This window comes from Salmo trutta, chromosome 3 (assembly GCF_901001165.1).
Source record: "Salmo trutta chromosome 3, fSalTru1.1, whole genome shotgun sequence".
Lineage (NCBI taxonomy): Eukaryota > Metazoa > Chordata > Actinopteri > Salmoniformes > Salmonidae > Salmo > Salmo trutta.
The window spans coordinates 68,585,674-68,607,519 of NC_042959.1; positions in this window are offsets into that span (position 1 = coordinate 68,585,674).

Genomic DNA, 21,846 nt, shown 5'->3' on the forward strand with positions numbered 1-21,846 from the left:
ACTTCTGCAGAAGAGAAACGCGTACATAACCTTTATCAGATAGTGCTGAACTGTTAACATTTTTATCACAAGATGATCTTGCGTGCATTATGTTTTTCTTCAATATTAGTCATCTTTTAAAAGTGAAACTATCCTGAGAGTGTCGTTAGAAATAAGTGGAATGCATTCTCATTCTCCAAAGGTGTTTATCAGTCAGCACATATACTGTCATTTGTATTTATTTAACCTTTATTTAACCAGGTAAATCAATTAAGAACAAATTCTTATTCACGATGACGGCCTAAAATAATAAATTAAGCATCTTTACTTCCTAGACGTTTCTCAGTTCTGATGTGATGACAAAGGTGTGTGTCGCAAATTGAACACAATTCCCTGCATAGACCACTACTTGCTATGGGCTCTGGTCAAAAGTAGTGCACTATATAGGGGATAGGATGCCATTTGGGACGCAGTCAAACTCTTGTCCAGATGGAACAGGTGGTCCAGTAAAATATGTCTAACAGCAGGAATGTGACAACTTCAAACAGCCACTCCAACACAGACAAAGACAGCAGAACAACATACTGACACTATAGAGGAACCCATATGAAACAATATGATGGGTGTCTTCAGTAGAAGACTATAGAGGAACCCATATGAAACAATATGATGGGTGTCTTCAGTAGGAGACTATAGAGGAACCCATATGAAACAATATGATGGGTGTCTTCAGTAGAAGACTATAGAGGAACCCATATGAAACAATATGATGGGTGTCTTCAGTAGGAGACTATGGAGGAACCCATATGAAACAATATGATGGGTGTCTTCAGTAGAAGACTATAGAGGAACCCATATGAAACAATATGATGGGTGTCTTCAGTAGGAGACTATAGAGGAACCCATATGAAACAATATGATGGGTGTCTTCAGTAGGAGACTATAGAGGAACCCATATGAAACAATATGATGGGTGTCTTCAGTAGAAGACTATAGAGGAACCCATATGAAACAATATGATGGGTGTCTTCAGTAGAAGACTATAGAGGAACCCATATGAAACAATATGATGGGTGTCTTCAGTAGAAGACTATAGAGGAACCCATATGAAACAATATGATGGGTGTCTTCAGTAGGAGACTATAGAGGAACCCATATGAAACAATATGATGGGTGTCTTCAGTAGAAGACTATAGAGGAACCCATATGAAACAATATGATGGGTATCTTCAGTAGGAGACTATAGAGGAACCCATATGAAACAATATGATGGGTGTCTTCAGTAGAAGACTATAGAGGAACCCATATGAAACAATATGATGGGTGTCTTCAGTAGGAGACTATAGAGGAACCCATATGAAACAATATGATGGGTGTCTTCAGTAGAAGACTATAGAGGAACCCATATGAAACAATATGATGGGTGTCTTCAGTAGGAGATTATAGAGGAACCCATATGAAACAATATGATGGGTGTCTTCAGTAGGAGACTATAGAGGAACCCATATGAAACAATATGATGGGTGTCTTCAGTAGAAGACTATAGAGGAACCCATATGAAACAATATGATGGGTGTCTTCAGTAGGAGATTATAGAGGAACCCATATGAAACAATATGATGGGTGTCTTCAGTAGGAGACTATAGAGGAACCCATATGAAACAATATGATGGGTATCTTCAGTAGGAGACTATAGAGGAACCCATATGAAACAATATGATAGGTGTCTTCAGTAGGAGACTATAGAGGAACCCATATGAAACAATATGATGGGTGTCTTCAGTAGAAGACTATAGAGCAACCCATATGAAACAATATGATGGGTGTCTTCAGTAGGAGACTATAGAGGAACCCATATGAAACAATATGATGGGGGTCTTCAGTAGGAGAGCAGATGGTTTCTAGTTACCTCTGTGAATTGCAAAGAAGTCGCTGTTACAACTCTGCACCTGCACAAAACCAACTTTCTTGTCATAAATCTTACAATGCAGACTCACTCACTCTCTCACTCTCTCCACAGATAGAACAATGAGACAAATATTTCACAGGATGTATAAATGTGAAGCATCCGCTTGGCGTTTCCACTCACTACCAAATATTTTGGTGAAAGGAAGCCAAGGGGCCGGCAGTGGGAGAAGATGGAGCTAGATGGATTTTGCCCGACATTCTGCAAATTTTCTCATCGATTAAACATTTGATCTCAATAAAGTTTTCTGTTTACAAAACTATAATCTGTTACGAACAGAATGGACAAGGTTTTGTAGACTTTACCCTTTACCAAAATGTCCCAAAATTGCGTTGTTTAGAAGAAGTGCAAAGTGGGCAAAGGCGAATTGAGTTATTGAAATATGCAAATACATGCTAGAACGGGCCAATAGGCTCTCGCTAACTTGTGATTGGCTCTGCCTACGTCCTTGCTTGTTCTTCCCACTATTTCATTTGATCCCATTGGAAACAACAGACTCCCATTGGAAAAAACTATCTTGGATTAGTTATAAAAATATTTTTTTTCTCTCTCTCTCTCTCTCTCTCTCTCTCTCTCTCTCTCTCTCTCTCTCTCTCTCTCTCTCTCTCTCTCTCTCACATCATCTCTAAGCCAAGGGAGCTAGAGAATTGAATTTATGGGAGCTGACCCTGCCTGTGGCTCTGCCAGTCTTTGAACGTCAAGCTTCCTACTTTAACCACAAGGGCAGAAAGATGAGAACCAAATGCTTTTAAATGGAACAGGGGAATAGTACTGTAGCGGGTGCAGTAATAACGGTGAAGCTTATCCATCATTTTGCCTCTGAGCGTGGAGTGGAGGCTATGATTTTCCAATGTGTTGTTCATTTAGGTTTGGAAAATAAGCTGTCAGTCAGATAGACTGTGACACTCCCCTGTGCACAGCTGTCAATTTGCCTGCCATGCCCAAGTAAATAGACAGGCTAGTCAGCCAGATACAGTTCTCTACAAAACTCCACAACTCAACTTGGAAACTAAAAAGCGAATGCAACAAATTCTGCAAATTACACAAACGTTGAGCGTGCATCTTTATAGGACTTGCCTGAGACCTGAAGAGTAGCTCCCCAAATGAATACCTGCAGGCTTCAGCTCAGCAGGTTAAAGGTCAAAACAGGCTGATGCAAACTGCAACGCAGAGTGCCTGGATACAGCCCTTAGCCGTGGTATATTGGCCATATACCACAAACCCCCAAGGTGCTTTATTGCTATTATAAACTTGTTACTAACGTAATTTGAACAGTAAAAAGTAATTTTGTGTCATAGCCGTGGTATAGAGTCTGATATACCATGGCTTTCAGCCAATCAGCATTCAGGGATGGAATGAGCCGGTTTATAAATAGGTATAAAGAACTACCTCAGACTAATGGACTGACCTAAGGAATCCTACAAAACACACCTAGCAAAGAGAACCTGTTGCCAGGGAGAATCTCCTGTTGACATAGTATACAGAATAGACGTTTCTAGACATTTCTAGCTGACCCTCCACAAAGAGAAGAAAGCAGCTGCCAGGAAGTCACATGGGCCAGCCGATAGTGAATAGCGAAATCAATAGACCAGGAATGCGTCCCAAATCGCACCCTATTTCCTATATAGTGCAGTGGGCCCTGGTCAAAAGGAGTGCACTATATAGGGAAGAGGGTGTGATTTGGGACGCGCCCCGGTTGGAAGGCACACTGACAGTAATACAGCCGGGCAGGCCAAAGAGATTGGTAACAAATTGAAGTCTCTTCATGTTGGACCATTTTTCTGTCTGTTTTCACTCCCCCTCTCTTTGACCAGGGTTATCAGGTGAACCTCTTTATTGAAGGAGAAGTTTAAAGCAGGACTGAGGTTAGCATTTAAATGCCTGAATCCCAAATGGCACTCTACTCACTATTTAGTGCACTACTTTTGATTAGGGCTCAAAGGGCTCTGTTCAAAAGTAGTGCCCTATGTAGGGAATAGAATTCCATTTAGGAGACGCACACCCACAACTGGGAGAGGGAGATCAATACTGGAATATCTCACGCTGGTCTAAAGGGCTTTTGAAAATGCATCCTGTCAGGGAAATAATCGACCAATCAGGGAGCAGAATAGAGTCTCAGGGACTTTTCTCCTCCCTCGTCTTAGTGGTAGAGTCAGCAGAAAGATCCCTACCCATGGTATAAGGTCTGATATACCGCGTCCCAAATGGGACCTTATTACCTATATAGTGCACTACTTTTGACCAGGGCCCATAGGTAAGTAGTGTATTATTTAGGAAATAGTGTTGAATTTGGTACACAGCCATTAGATCAAACATAATAGGTCTGTTGGTCGCCCAGTCTGACACTGGGAAACGAGCTGTAGCGGTTCAATACCCCTCACAGTTAGTGGATGGCTCCCTGTTGAGCCACTACGCTCAAGTGCAAATAGCAAACATATCGGGAAACTGTTGGTAACACCTGCTATAAAACCCCCTGCGTGTACTGCATTGTGAATGCATTGATATGCATTATGCATTTTAAGTAAGAAACCTTTATGAGTTATAAACGCTGACAACAAGTCTTATGTTTCATTATGAAGTTTTTAAGATACAGGATTTAAATACTAAAATAACCATAATCCAACGTGAAGCTTTGTTCATGGGAAAAAAATATTTCATGAGACATATGCAGTCTATAGCATACATGTTTTAATGAAGTAAAGATGGACATGCTCAGGTTGTTGTATCATTACCACCCAAGTACGCATCATGCAGTATTTTAATTAACGTTTTGATGTATACTGTAGCTGTTGGACAGGGATGAATACAAAATAGTTACTGTGGCAATTCTACCAGATGTTGGTATTCTGACTGTTGTCTAGGAGACCATACTGTCAGAATATTAATATGGATGGAAATCAGAATGAAAAATGTGACACCACTTGTTAGAGTAATTCAACAATATCAGGCCAGTCTCTGCCTTGTGCCAGCGTTTTGTATTGCACACAACAAAACAGAATATTAACATAATAACAACTGTACATGAGCCAATAGCACTTCACCGATATTATCAGCACTTACATCAACAAGTGATGTGTTAAGAGTGAGACAGTAGATACAGTAACACCATCTACATGACTGATCTGACCTCTGAGTGAGCAGCATATCTCTAGTAGAGTGACAGCATATTGTGTAAGTGGCTGCTCCCTTTGGGACTGAGCCGACGTGACAGAGTGGTGACAGAATAGAGGCCCATCGCTGCCTAGGGGCTGTCATTGGTGAGCTGTGCTGTGTCCGGCCTGCTCTCCTCTATGTGTGCGTGTGCATGCGCCTGGTTGTGGGTTTGTGTGTGGTTGCGTGTGTGTGTGTGTGAACTGCTGGTCTTCCTATTCTCCAGATGACAAAATCACATCGACCTGACAGCACATCCTACAGGAGTATAGACATCTCCCCTCCATTAATCCATGGTTACCTCACATGACTGACAGCTAACACTCTCACACTGAGGTACAGTAAGAACTCTGTTCACTCCAAGGCTTCATTCCAAATGACAACCTATTCCCTATATAGACCACTACCCTGTGTGCCCGGGTTAAAAGTAGTGCACTAAATAGGGAAGAGGGTGCCGTTTTGGACACAGGCCAAGGCTCTGGACATTACTGTAATAATATGGAACTGATCTTTTGATAATAGCGTTTTCAAAAAACTATTGTGAATTTACAATTACATTCATGTTCATCGATTGAATTGAATTTTATTTGGGCAAAAGACATATTCAACAATATGTACAATCTGTTCCCAGAGGATACCACTTAAAAGTATTAATTAAAACATTTGTTTCCAAAGTGGTCCTTGATGTTAAAAAACATGTAATGATTAAAAGACATGACAAAATTACAAGCAAACACATGAAATTCATATTGACCTGCTAAAAAAGTGGCACATAGTCAATAACCTTAAAAATGGATGTTGTGACGGAGCAACAGTTAAAGCTGAAATCGGCATGAGGGGAAACAGCTTCACTGTTGTTATTGTTTTTGCTTTGTTGATGAATCTGAGTAAAGGAGCTTTCAGCATCAAGGTCCCAAAAAATGGCAGTATATACTCTGCTGTGTGCAATGTTGTGGAATGCTGTCCGAGGGGATAAAACAGGGTTTGTTGTTTGAAGGTACTTCTTTATCATTGTAATGTCGTAAAGGGACATGGCAGTTTCACCATTACAGACTACAACTTTAAGCTAAAGTATAATGTCAGTGTGGAGGATTTGTGCAGCAGTAGAGGCTCCTCAGAGGAGGAAGGGGAGGACCATCCTCCTCAGTGAATGTCATAAAAAATATATATAGTGAAACTTTTAAAAAGTTATCCTTTTTGATTAAACAATACTAAATATATTCACGTCACCCAAAAATGGATTACAACACTGTTTTTCAATGACGGTCTACAGTAGCCTCAACAGCACTCTGTAGGGTAACACCATGGTGTAGCTGGAGGACAGCTAGTTTCTGTCCTCCTCTGGGTACATTGACTTCAATACAAAACCTAGGAGGCTCATGGTTCTCACCCCCTTCCATAAACTTACACAGTAATTATGACAACTTCCAGACGTCCTATCAGAGCTCTTGCAGCATGAACTGACATGTTGTCCACCCAATCAAAGGACCAGAGAATTAATCTAGTACTGTTAGCATAAACTACAGCTAACTAACACTGCAGTGCATAAAATGTGGTGAGTAGTTGATTCAAAGAGAGAGAAAGACAACAGTTGAACAGTTTTGAACATATTAATTTATTTAAAAATGAAGGAGAAGCGAGAGAGAGAGGGTTAGCTATATTTTCTTTTATTTAAAAAAAAGTTCACTTTCACGTAGCTAGCGAATGCAGCTAGCTAGTTTAGCCTACTCAAACACCCGACTCAAACAGAGAGGGATGCTATGTTAGCTAGCTGGCTATGGCTATGCAACACTGGAAGTCTTCCAAGTCAAGGTAAGCTTTTGTTTTTATTTATTTACTGCTACCGAGCCCACTGGTAAAACTGTTAAACTGCTTGCGGACTGTACACTGTGCTGCATGATTGTAGTGGGTTTACTAGCACATTAGTTCTAGTAGCTATGTTGACTGTGAAGTTAGCTATTGTTGATTGCTATGTTCATATGGTGACAATGATGTAGGCTGTGTGTAGCCGATTCTATGAAAAACGGTTGTCCAATAGAAACTCTCGTTTGCAACTGTTTGACTAATGGTTACACCCTAGATCAGCTAAATTATGTAAAGAGTGCGCAAGGCGGAATGTGTCACTGTCTGTCACCTCGATTACTCACATTTTTCTCTCGACCTGTGCACCTACATTGTAAACTTTCATTCATAGGCTAGGTTGTAGCAACCTCATGATGGGTATAGGGAAAATTAGAGTATCATGTAGTAGTCTAAACCCATCGATGTTACATTGAGCTGGGTGAATGGAATATGAATGACAGTCATCTAATATGCTGTAATAGAAATAAGACCATGCTCATAATAGAAATGATCGTCCTACCTCATCTTAAATGGCACCGACCACCACTGGTGTGCAGTACCAACTACGAGGATGGAAACATGGTCATGTCCTTAACTGTGTCCTCCTCAATGACACACAGTCCCGAGACACTCTCTCTCCACACTCTGTTTCAGCTAGCTGTGGAACAGAAGACTGAGTTGCATTTGAGAGGCGACAGCCATATTGTCTGAACTGTAAATGAATTAAGCTACAAATAACTTGCTTTTATTTTTTCAAGACATTGAAATTATAGCTGGATCTGCCTTATTTACAACCGGTCTTAATTGTGTCTTTTACTAATAGAATTACAAGAACACCAGTAAGGACTTCTTCAGTAAAAAAGAAAGGCTGTTACATTGTCCATACTGTATATCCCAACATAAACAACATGCCTCACCATACTGTTCTCCAACAACTTTAAAAGTATTTTCCAGTGCAGCTAGCACCCACAGTTCAAACCTGATTAATTGACTTGTCAGCAAAGTATTTTTATCCCTGTTCCTCGGTAGGGTATAGATTCACAGTCCTTCCTTTTGTCCTCTGGTGTCCTACCGAGGGGAGGGCCGTCCCTGGGACGTTCAGGACCAGGCCCGATTGGTCATTTTAGAATACCAATATATATTTTGTATACAATAAATAAAATCGATTACGGGCAACATCTAAATATTGCTCAATCGTGGATCAGATCTCAGAATGCTACTATTCTTGATCTGCCTGAGTTCTAATGGCGCTGGCCTCTTTGCGAATGAGTGGAATCATGACCAGCGGTTTCTTCTTTTTCCCACATCCCCTGGATTTGCCTCCCAGATTGTCTTTTAAACAGCACATTCACCGCTCTCTCAAACGGCTAACTCCGCCCTCTCGCGACACAGGACGAGGGCCTGACATGTGAAACTAACTACCCCAGCTCGTAGTCGGCTCACTAGGCAACTAGACATGCTGCTGACACTGTGTTTGGGAGATGCCGGATAAAAGGGGATTTTAAAGGCGTCCCGTGACTCCTGCCGTGTCTACGACATCCCTTAAACAAACAAAAACTGACTCTCGGAGAATGAGAGCACAACTGGTAAATAGTCTCTTGCAGATACTGTCAGTTAGGTGGCTAGCTGCTGGTAGAGACTTCTACTGCAGTAACATTGAAGGGCTCTGGCTAGCATTACACTGAACAAAAATATACTGCTCAAAAAAATAAAGGGAACACTTAAACAACACATCCTAGATCTGAATGAAATAAATCATCTTATTAAATACTTTTTTCTTTACATAGTTGAATGTGCTGACAACAAAGTCACACAAAAATAATCAATGGAAATCCAATTTATCAACCCATGGAGGTTTGGATTTGGAGTCACACTCAAAATTAAAGTGGAAAACCACACTACAGGTTGATCCAACTTTGATGTAATGTCCTTAAAGCAAGTCAAAATGAGGCTCAGTAGTGTGTGTGGCCTCCACGTGCCTGTATGACCTCCCTACAACGCCTGGGCATGCTCCTGATGAGGTGGCGGAGGGTCTCCTGAGGGATCTCCTCCCAGACCTGGACTAAAGCATCCGCCAACTCCTGGACAGTCTGTGGTGCAACGTGGCGTTGGTGGATGGAGCGAAACATGATGTCCCAGATGTGCTCAATTGGATTCAGGTCTGGGGAACGGGCGGGCCAGTCCATAGCATCAATGTCTTCCTCTTGCAGGAACTGCTGACACACTCCAGCCACATGAGGTCTAGCATTGTCTTGCATTAGGAGGAACCCAGGGCCAACCGCACCAGCATATGGTCTCACAAGGGGTCTGAGGATCTCATCTCGGTACCTAATGGCAGTCAGGCTACCTCTGGCGAGCACATGGAGGGCTGTGCGGCCCTCCAAAGAAATGCCACCCCACACCATGACTGACCCACCGCCAAACCGGTCATGCTGGAGGATGTTGCAGGCAGCAGAACGTTCTCCACGGCGTCTCCAGACTCTGTCACGTCTGTCACGTGCTCAGTGTGAACCTGCTTTCATCTGTGAAGAGCACAGGGCGCCAGTGGCAAATTTGCCAATCTTGGTGTTCTCTGGCAAATGCCAAACGTCCTGCACGGTGTTGGGCTGTAAGCACAACCCCCACCTGTGGACGTCCTGCCCTCATACCACCCTCATGGAGTCTGCTTCTGACCGTTTGAGCAGACACATGCACATTTGTGGCCTGCTGGAGGTCCTTTTGCAGGGCTCTGGCAGTGCTTCTCCTGCTCCTCCTTGCACAAAGGCGGAGGTAGCGGTCCTGCTGCTGGGTTGTTGCCCTCCTACGGCCTCCTCCACGTCTCCTGATGTACTGGCCTGTCTCCTGGTAGCGCCTCCATGCTCTGGACACTACGCTGACAGACACAGCAAACCTTCTTGCCACAGCTCGCATTGATGTGCCATCCTGGATGAGCTGCACTACCTGAGCCACTTGTGTGGGTTGTAGACTCCGTCTCATGCTACCACTAGAGTGAAAGCACCGCCAGCATTCAAAAGTGACCAAAACATCAGCCAGGAAGCATAGGAACTGAGAAGCTGTTTGTGGTCCCCACCTGCAGAACCACTCCTTTATTGGGGTGTCTTGCTAATTGCCTATAATTTCCACCTGTTGTCTATTCCATTTGCAAAACAGCATGTGAAATGTATTGTCAATCAGTGTTGCTTCCTAAGTGGACAGTTTGATTTCACAGAAGTGTGATTGACTTGGAGTTACATTGTGTCGTTTAAGTGTTCCCTTTATTTTTTTCAGCAGTGTATAAACGCAACATGTAAAGTGTTGCTCCCATGTTTCATGAGCTGAAATAAAAGCTCCCAGAAATGTTCCATACGCACAAAAAGCTTATTTCTCTCAAATTTTGTGTACACATTTGTTAACATCCCTGTTAGTGAGCATTTCTACTTTGCGAAGATAATCCATCCACCTGACAGGCGTTGTATACCAAGAAGCTGACAGCATGATCATTACACAGTTGCACGCAAACTTAAAAAGGCCACTCTAAAATGTGCAGTTTTGCCACACAACACAATGCCACATATGTCTCATGTTTTGAAAGAGCGTGCAGTTGGCATGCTGACAGCAGGTATGTCCACCAGAAACTCCCAGGGCCTAATTCATTTATTTAAATGGACTGATCTCCTTATATGAACTGTAACTCAGTAAAATCGTTGTTGCATGTTGCATTTATACTTTTGTTCAGAATACTTAGCCAGCTAGAAGGATGAAGTAAGAAGCTAACGTTAAGTTGAGCCTACCTCAGCAGGAGCAGAAAATAGGCTACTAAGTTCTAGTGATGGGGGAAAAATCGATACAGTTACATATCGGGATATCTTTTATGATATATCGTATCGTTTTTGACAATATAGCAATATTATTTTTGCTCTAGTTGGCTGTACCTGCACCAAAAGTATTTTTGCTTCATAGCTTGTTCTCCATCTTCTTTTTTAGTAGGGAGCCAATTTGTTTTCAGAACTTTTATTTTCATGACTGATCAAAACTTGTTTTCTCATGGCTTCTCTTGTCCCTCTGCAGCAGACAAATAGTGAACAATAAAATCAGAGTATCGAACTACAATACATATAGAATCATGGGAATCGTAATACATATAGAATCATGAGAATCGTAATACATATAGAATCATGAGAATCGTAATACATATAGAATCATGAGAATCGTAATACATATAGAATCATGAGAATCGTAATACATATAGAATCATGAGAATCGTAATACATATAGAATCATGAGAATCGTAATACATATAGAATCATGGGAATCGTAATACATATAGAATCATGGGAATCGTAATACATATAGAATCATGGGAATCGTAATACATATAGAATCATGGGAATCGTAATACATATAGAATCATGAGAATCGTAATACATATAGAATCATGAGAATCGTAATACATATAGAATCATGAGAATCGCAATACATATAGAATCATGAGAATCGTAATACATATAGAATCATGAGAATCGTAATACATATAGAATCATGAGAATCGTAATACATATAGAATCATGAGAATCGTAATACATATAGAATCATGAGAATCGTAATACATATAGAATCATGAGAATCGTAATACATATAGAATCATGAGAATCGTAATACATATCGAATTATGGGAATCGTAATACATATAGAATCATGAGAATCGCAATACATATAGAATCATGGGAATCGTAATACATATAGAATCATGAGAATCGCAATACATATAGAATCATGGGAATCGTAATACATATAGAATCATGAGAATCGTAATACATATAGAATCATGGGAATCGTAATACATATAGAATCATGAGAATTGTAATACATATAGAATCATGAGAATCGTAATACATATAGAATCATGAGAATCGTAATACATATAGAATCATGGGAATCGTAATACATATAGAATCATGAGAATCGTAATACATATAGAATCATGAGAATCGTAATACATATAGAATCAGGAGAATCGTAATACATATAGAATCATGAGAATCGTAATACATATAGAATCATGGGAATCGTAATACATATAGAATCATGAGAATCGTAATACATATAGAATCATGAGAATCGTAATACATATAGAATCATGAGAATCGTAATACATATAGAATTATGGGAATCGTAATACATATAGAATCATGAGAATTGCAATACATATAGAATCATGAGAATCGCAATACATATAGAATCATGGGAATCGTAATACATATAGAATCATGAGAATCGCAATACATATAGAATCATGGGAATCGTAATACATATAGAATCATGAGAATCGTAATACATATCGTATCATGAGAATCGTAATACATATCGTATCGTCACCTAAGTATGGTAATAATATATTGTGAGGTCAATATTGGTAATTCCCAGCTCTACTATGTTGTCATAATAACTTTGCTTTACAGAGAGTAAGCTACTGAGACAGTGTTGTGATGCTCAGTGGTGAGGCTGAGTCAGGCTGCAATGCATGCAGGAGGAAGCAGAGGAGAGAGAGGGAGAGAGAGAGATAAGGGGAAGGCGAGAGGGAGAGTGAGAGGCAGAGGGGGAGAGGGGGAAGGTGAGAGAGAGAGAGAGAGAGGGGGGAGGGAGAGGGGGAAGGCAAGAGAGGGAGAGAGAGGTGAGATCAGTGGTTCCCAAACTTGTGGTTGGGGCACCATGTTGCGTCCCCTTGGAAAATATGTACTACTGTTACCAATATGAACATCTCTACATGGCCTATCTTCCCTATAGGCCAATATGAACATCTCTACATGGCCTATCTTCCCTATAGGCCAATATGAACATCTCTACATGGCCTATCTTCCCTATAGGCCAATATGAACATCTCTACATGGCCTATCTTCCTTATAGGCCAATATGAACATCTCTACATGGCCTATCTTCCCTATAGGCCAATGTGAACATCTCTACATGGCCTATCTTCCCTATAGGCCAATATGAACATCTCTACATGGCCTATCTTCCTTATAGGCCAATATGAACATCTCTACATGGCCTATCTTCCTTATAGGCCAATATGAACATCTCTACATGGCCTATCTTCCCTATAGGCCAATATGAACATCTCTACATGGCCTATCTTCCCTATATGCCAATATGAACATCTCTACATGGCCTATCTTCCTTATAGGCCAATATGAACATCTCTACATGGCCTATCTTCCCTATAGGCCAATATGAACATCTCTACATGGCCTATCTTCCCTATAGGCCAATATGAACATCTCCGCATGGCCTATCTTCCCTATAGGCCAATATGAACATCTCTGCATGGCCTATCTTCCCTATAGGCCAATATGAACATCTCTACTTGGCCTATCTTCCCTATAGGCCAAAATTAAAATTGCAATTGCAATGCAAACAGTACAGTTATAAAAATGTCATCCGTTTAAGTTTATATCAGTGGTTGTTCATCTTATCCATTTTTCCACCTTTTTTCCCACTACATTAATAAAGTAATAAGTAATATTCTAGTAACTAATGTGAATGTGATAATACAACCATCTGTGTGCTCCATTGATGTCTGTTTGTGCGGAGCTTGATTAGTAATGCCTAGGAATACAAATGTAAACGCTATGTAATTCAAGAAAAGAGATATCTATATAAAGAGTTGATGATTTTGTGTAATTCGTCATTAAAACTGACTGAACAGTCGCTGATGCTATGTGTCAGTGTGAATCATTTCTCATATTTCCCTCCTTTCAGGGGTATAAAATTACCACTGTATAGCTAATAGGCTAGGTGTTTGTAGATTGTCAGAAGTGAATGAACCTACAGCAGCCAAGGTGATAATGTCTGGGAAAATGTTTGCTTCTTTTTGTTGTTTTTCAAATAGCATTCAGACAACAGACCTCACTAAAACCGAGGTTACAGCCCTGGGGCCAAACAACCCAGTGGCTCCTCCCTCTTCCCCAATGACACTTCCTGGTCTGCTGTTATCTCTAGGCAGAGATGAGGCAGGCTGTCGTGTATTAGTGTACAGTAGCACCTGCAGACTAATGTACAGCCGGATGGATGACGCGTGTGTGTGTTACAGTGTGTGTGTGAGTGTGTGTATGTGTGTGAGTGTGTGTTAGTGTATGTGTGTGTGTGTGTGTTACAGTGTGTGTGTCACACCCTGATCTGTTTCACCTGTCCTCGTTATTGTCTCCACCCCCTCCAGGTGTCGCTTGTTTTCCCCAGTGTATTTATCCCTGTGTTTCCTGTCTCTCTGTGCCAGTTCGTCTTGTATGTCAAAGCCTAACAGTTTTTTTCCACGTTTTCCTGCTTTGCCTTTTCCTAGTCCTCCCGGTTTTGACCCTTGCCTGTTCTGGACTCTGTACCCGCCTGCCTGACCATTCTGCCTGCACTGACCTCGAGCCTGCCTGCCCTTCGGTTCCTCCTGAACTCTGAACTGGTTTTGACCTTTTGCCTGTCCACGACCATTCTCTTGCCTATTCCCTTTGGATTTATTAAACATCTTAAACTCCAACCATCTGCCTCCTGTGTCTGCATTTGGGTCTCGCCTAGTGCCATGATAGTGTGAGTGAGAATGGGAAAACAGTAACTGTATGCTCTCTGAAGGGGCTTTAACACAGTATTTGTGTTAAACACTATAATATGTTTCACCTCTACAAAAGTTGAGATAATCAAAGAAGGAAGTTTGGCCTCGGTGGTGAAGAAGCTTGACATCTGTGTATTTATTTGGATCGTAATCCTAACCTCCGAAGGGCGCCTTTATGCTCTTCATTTCGCTTGATCCTTAAAAACTATTTTGTTCTCTAATTATGACGCTTTATTCAATCTGCTACATAAACCACACGGGACACAGTGGAAATTCAAAGAGGACATATCATACTCAGTGTTGGAAAGGAACTCACTGGGAAGCAATCACAACTCATTTCATGAGCTAAGAACAAACGTGATGAAAGTAAATGAATAGCGGCACACCCAGGGGGGATATTGAATCGTCTAGGCTCAGAAAAAGCATAGTTGAATCCATAAACACATTAATCTTAAAGGACTTCTGTTTGAGGTATGATTAGATCCTCTTATACCCTGTTCCAGTCTGGTCCCAATGAGGGCTATTTCTAAAATTGCTAGTTGTTCAAGTTCTGTTTCATGGCTGTTAGAGATTCTGTCTAACGTGATTTCTGTCTAACGGGATTTCTGTCTAACGTGATTTCTGTCTAACGGGATTTCTGTCTAACATGATTTCTGTCTAACGTGATTTCTGTCTAACGTGATTTCTGTCTAACGGGATTTCTGTCTAACATGATTTCTGTCTAACGTGATTTCTGTCTCACGTGATTTCTGTCTCACGTGATTTCTGTCCAACGTGATTTCTGTCTCACGTGATTTAACATCCTTTTACATGTTAACACAGAACTACATGCCCACATGTCTTGTAGGGTTAAATGAGACTATACACTGAGAATACCAAACATTAGGAACACCTCAGAACAGCCTCAATTTGTCGGGGCATGGACTCTACAAGGTGTCGAAAGTGTTCCACGGGAATGCTGGCCCATGTTGACTCCAATGTTCCCCACAGTTGTGTCAAGTTGGCTGGATGTCATTTGGGTGGTGGATCATTCTTGATACACAGGGGAAACTTTTGAGCATGATAACCCAGCAGTGTCACAGTTTTTGACACAAACCGGAGTGCCTGTCACCTACTACCATACCCTGTTCAAAGGCACTTACATTTTTTGTCTTACCCATTCACCCTCTAAATGACACACATACACAATCCATGTCTCAACTGTCTCGAGGCATACAATTATTTATTTAACCTGTCTCTTCCCCTTCATCTACACTGATTGAAGTGGATTTAACAGGTGACATCAATGAGGGATCAGAGCTTTCACCTGGTTTCACCTGGTCAGTCTGTCATTGAAAGAGCAGGTGTTCTTAATTTTCTGTCCATTCAGTGTATTTTGGTGCAATGTTAATAAAAATAAGTAAACATAATTCACACAAACATGAAGAGAACAAACATCAACAGGGTAATGGTGATGGTCAGGTGTCTTAGAGTTAATAACATGTGTTCCTGACCTAGGGCTGGGACGATACCAGTATCCCGATACTCGTTAGCGTCGTGGCAACTTTTAGGAAAACAGCCTTAATGTTGGAAACAAATATCATTATTTATTTTCGCAGCTATAGCACACAATATACAGCAGGTTGGGGAGGGACCCCTACTTCCCGCGGACCCCTACTTCCCTCAGCACCCCTACTTCCCGCGGCTATGCCCTGCTCTGGTATAAAGCAGTGCATTGTATAGGGAATAGAGTGCCATTTGAAAGGCAGATTCTGTGTGTGTCTGGCGGCAGCCCCAAACTGTTCAGTCCATAGATATTTATTCAGCTCAGTAGGGAGAGCTTGTTGACAGAGCTCTGTCATTCTAGGTCATCAGAGTGGTTTAAGTCAACACAGAGTTTACTGCAGTAGCAGCATCCAGCAGCCATCACTGCTTCCCTCACATCCCTCGCCTGCATCCCAGGCTCAATCAATTGCTTCAGCGCCCTGACAAGGCAGTCGGCACTTGTTCGCTGGGCTGCTGTGTTTGTGTGTGGATGAGAGGAGGCTGAGTGTGTGTTTGTCTGTTAATGTTTGTCCGCTGGAAAGTGTCTGTCTGTGGGGAGGATGATTTGTCGCTGTGCCTGGAGTCTACATCATTCATCTCACACCAGTGACCAACAGCACGCGTTGGAACAAAGAGGATTTGTGGACACAACGCTTTAAAGAAACCCACACAGATATAAAAGCCATCATAGGTTTTCTCTGACAGCAATGTTAAAGAAGCCTGGGCATTTTACTGTACCGCACAGGATTGTTTTAAAGGTACAATCTGCAATATGTACTGCATTTGAATTTGTATTAAATTCACTATAGATCTCTGAGGGAATCTAGCCTTGGGTCAATATAACGTGAGGTTAGCCTAACACCAGTGAATCAAACCAAATCATACTGATAAGATACACACACACACATATATATATGTAAATATATATATACAGTTGAAGTCGGAAGTTTACATACACTTAGGTTGGAGTCATTAAAACTCGTTTTTTCAACCACTCCACTAAATTCTTGTTAACAAACTATAGTTTTGGCAAGTCGGTTAGGACATCTACTTTGTGCATGACACAAGTCATTTTTCCAACAATTGTTTACAGACAGATTATTTCACTTATAATTCACTGTATCACAATTCCAGTGGATCAGAAGTTTACATACACTAAGTTGACTGTGCCTTTAAACAGCATGGAACATTCCAGAAAAGGATGTCATGGCTTTAGAAGATTCTAATAGGCTAATTGACATAATTTGAGTCAATTGGAGGTGTACCTGTGGATGCATTTCAAAGCCTACCTTCAAACTCAGTGCCTCTTTGCTTGACATCATGGGAAAATCAAAAGAAATCATCCAAGACCTCAGAAAGAACAGTGTAGACGTCCACAAGTTTGGTTCATCCTTGGGAGCAATTCTCAAACACCTGAAGGTACCACGTTCATCTGTACAGACAATAGTTCGCAAGTATAAACACCATGGGACCACGCAGCCGTCATACCGCTCAGGAAGGAGACGCGTTCTGTCTCCTAGAGATGAACGTACTTTGGTGCGAAAAGTGCTAATCAATCCCAGAACAACAGCAATGGACCTTGTGAAGATGCTGGAGGAAACAGGTACAAAAATATCTATATCCACAGTAAAACGAGCCCTAAATCGACATAACCTGAAAGGCCGCTCAGCAAGGAAGAAGCCACTGCTCCAAAACCGCCATAAAAAAGCCAGACTACGGTTTGCAACTGCACATGGGGACAAAGATCATACTTTTTGTCCTCTGGTCTGATGAAACAAAAATATAACTATTTGGCCATAATTACCATTGTTATGTTTGGAGGAAAAAAGGGGGAGGCTTGTAAGCCGAAGAACACCATCCCAACCGTGAAGCACGGGGGTGGCAGCATCATGTTGTGGGGGTGATTTGCTGCAGGAGGGACTGGTGCACTTCAAAAAATAGATGGGATCATGAGGAAGGAAAATGATGTGGATATATTCAATACACATTGATTCTCAAGACATCAGTCTGGAAGTTACAGCTTGGTCGCAAATGAGTCTTCCAAATGGACAATGACACCAAGCATACTTCCAAAGTTGTGGCAAAATGGCTTAAGGACAACAAGGTCAAGGTATTGGAGTGGCCATCACAAAGACATCACAAAGAACATTTGTGGGCAAAACTGAAAAAGGAGGCCTACAAAACCTGACTCAATTACACCAGCTCTGTCAGGAGGAATGTGCAAAAATGTACCCAACTTATTGTGGAAAGGTTGTGGAAGGCTACCTGAAACGTTTGACCCAAGTTAAACAATTTAAAGGCAATGCTACCAATTACTAATTGAGTGTATGTAAACTTCTGACCCACTAGGAATTTGATTAAAGAAATAAAAGATGAAATAAATCATTCTCTCTACTATTATTCTGACATTTCACATTCTTAAAATAAAGTGGTGATCCTAACTGACCTAAGACAGGGAATTTTTACTAGGATTAAATGTCAGGAATTGTGAAATACTGAGTTTAAATGTATTTGGCTAAGCTGTATGTAAACTTCTGACTTCAACTATATATATATATATATATATATATATATATATAGATAGATAGATAGATAGATAGATAGATAGATAGATATAGATAGATATATTTATGATAATTAAACTAGCTTTTAGAAGAACATTCCCATCTGCCTTCAGAGGATATCTCTGTGTCTGTATCAGCTAAGATCACCTTAAGCGGTTCAGGGACAGAGGAAAATGTTTACCCAGTACGACTCCACTATAATGGGGTATAAGAGCATGAAAAATGACCATTGGAGAGAGCTGTGGCTAGCTGGGAGTCCCCGTGTGGGCGACCTGCCCTTGTGCTGCACTGAGGAGCACCGCTGAAGGTGCTGGCAAAACCAACCACCTTGATAAATGATGCCCCAGTCTGTGTTCAAAAAGAGAAAGGGAGATAGAGACCGAGAGAGAGTGAGTGAGAAAGAAACAGAGAGAGAAAGAGAGACAGAGAAGAAGAAGTAGAGAATCCCTGTTGAAAGGTCCAACAGATCTATTTCCCCCAGGTGTGTTCCCTGTTCTATTCTGTTCTGTACCTCCAAGTGGTTAATTCCGCCTGCTGGCCGTCAGACAACCTGTGCATCCCAAATGGCACCCTATTCCCTATGTTGTGCACTACTTTTGACCAGAGGCCCTGTCAAAAGTAGTGCTCTATACATAGGGGATACGGTGCCATTTGGGATGTAGAGTCTGAGGCTAGGTGTTGAGGCACTGTTTGTGTTCCCATCTGCCTTGCTGCCTGGCAGTTCTCTGGGGAGAGAGGCGGAGGGAGCAGAGACACGGACTTTGCCCCAATTGCACCCTACTCCCTACGTAGTGCATCATTTCTGACCATGGCCCAATAGGATGCCATCCACGGTGCTGGAGCTGGGCTGATCAGCACAGCACCAAGTTAAAAAGGGATTAAAGCAGGAGTTGACAGGATCCATGTCTCACAGCTGGTTGAGCTGCTGAAAACTAGCTGCTACCTCAGCGTTTCTCGAACTCGGTCCTCGTGACCCAATGGGGTGCACGTTTTGGTTTTTGCCCGAACACGATACATCTGATTCAAATGATCAAAGCTTGATGATTAGTTGATTACTTGAATCAGCTGTGTAATGCTAGGGCAAAAACCAAAACGTGCATCCCTGGTGGTCCCGAGGACCGAGTTTGGGAAACCCTGTGCTACCTACACCTGGTTGAGATGCTGTGTACTAGCTGTCTCCTACAGCTGGTTGATCTGCTGTGTACTAGCTGTCTCCTACAGCTGGTTTATCTGCTGTATACTAGCTGTCTCCTACAGCTGGTTGATCTTCTGTATACTAGCTGTCTCCTACAGCTGGTTGAGATGCTGTATTCTAGCTGTCTCCTACAGCTGGTTGAGATGCTGTATTCTAGCTGTCTCCTACAGCTGGTTGAGATGCTGGATACCAGCTGTCTCCTACAGCTGGTTGAGATGCTGTATACTAGCTGTCTCCTACAGCTGATTGAGATGCTGTATATTAGCTGTCTCCTACAGCTGGTTGATCTGCTGTTTACTAGCTGTCTCCTACAGCTGGTTGATCTACTGTATCCTACCTGTCTCCTACAGGTGGTTGATTTGCTGTATACTAGCTGTCTCCTACAGCTGATTGAGATGCTGTATATTAGCTGTCTCCTACAGCTGGTTGATCTGCTGTATACCAGCTGTCTCCTACAGCTGGTTGATCTGCGGTATACTAGCTGTCTCCTATAGCTGGTTGAGATGCTGTATACTAGCTGTGTCCTACAGCTGGTTCATCTGCGGTATACCAGCTGTCTCCTTCAGCTGTTGATCTGCTGTATACTAGCTGTCTCCTACAGCTGGTTGTTGTGCTGTATACTAGCTGTCTCCTACAGGTGGTTGAGATGCTGTATACTAGCTTTCTCCTACAGCTGGTCGAGATGCTGTATACTAGCTGCCTCCTACAGCTGGTTGAGCTGCTGTATACTAGCTGTCTCCTACAGCTGGTGGTGCTGCTGTATACTAGCTGTCCCCTACAGCTGGTTGATCTGCTGTTTACTAGCTGTCTCCAACAGCTGGTTGAGATGCTGTATACTAGCTGTCCCCTACAGCTGGTTGAGCTGCTGTATACTAGCTGTCTCCTACAGCTGGTTGATCTGCTGTTTACTAGCTGTCTCCTACAGCTGGTTGATCTGCTGTATCCTACCTGTCTCCTACAGCTGGTTGATCTGCTGTATACTAGCTGTCTCCTACAGCTGGTTGAGCTGTTTATACTAGCTGTCTCCTACAGCTGGTTGATCTGCTGTATCCTACCTGTCTCCTACAGCTGGTTGATCTGCTGTATACTAGCTATCTCATACAGCTGGTTGATCTGCTGTTTACTAGCTGTCTCCTACAGCTGGTTGATCTGCTGTATCCTACCTGTCTCCTAAAGCTGGTTGAGATGCTGTATACTAGCTGTCTCCTACAGCTGATTGAGATGCTGTATAATAGCTGTGTCCTACAGCTGGTTGAGGTGCTGTATAGTAGCTGTCTCCAACAGCTGGTTGAGGTGCTGTATACTAGCTGTCTCCTACAGCTGATTGAGCTGCTCTTTACTAGCTGTCTCCTACAGCTGGTTGATCTGCTGTATTCTAGCTGTCTCCTACAGCTGGTTGATCTGCTGTATGCAAGCTGTTTCCTACAGCTGGTTGATCTGCTGTATCCTACCTGTCCCCTACAGGTGGTTGAGATGCTGTATAGTAGCTGTCTCCTACAGCTGATTGAGATGCTGTATATTAGCTGTCTCCTACAGCTGGTTTATCTGCTGTGTGCAAGCTGTCTTCTACAGCTGGTTGATCTGCTGTATACTAGCTGTCTCCTACAGCTGGTTGATCTGCGGTATACTAGCTGTCTCTTATAGCTGGTTGAGATGCTGTATACTAGCTGTGTCCTACAGCTGGTTCATCTGCGGTATGCCAGCTGTCTCTTTCAGGTGTTGAGATGCTGTATACTAGCTGTCTCGTAGAGCGGGTTGATCTGCTGTATACTAGCTGTCTACTTCAGCTGGTTGATCTGCTGTATACCAGCTGTCTCCTACAGCTGGTTGTTGTGATGTATACTAGCTGTCTCCTACAGCTGGTTGAGCTGCTGTATACTAGCTGCCTCCAACAGCTGGTCGAGATGCTGTGAACTAACTGCCTCCTACAGCTGTTTGAGATGCTGTATACTAGCTGTCTCCTACAGCTGGTTGATCTGCTGTTTACTAGCTGTCTCCTACAGCTGTTTGAGCTGCTGTATACTAGCTGTCTCCTACAGCTGGTTGATTT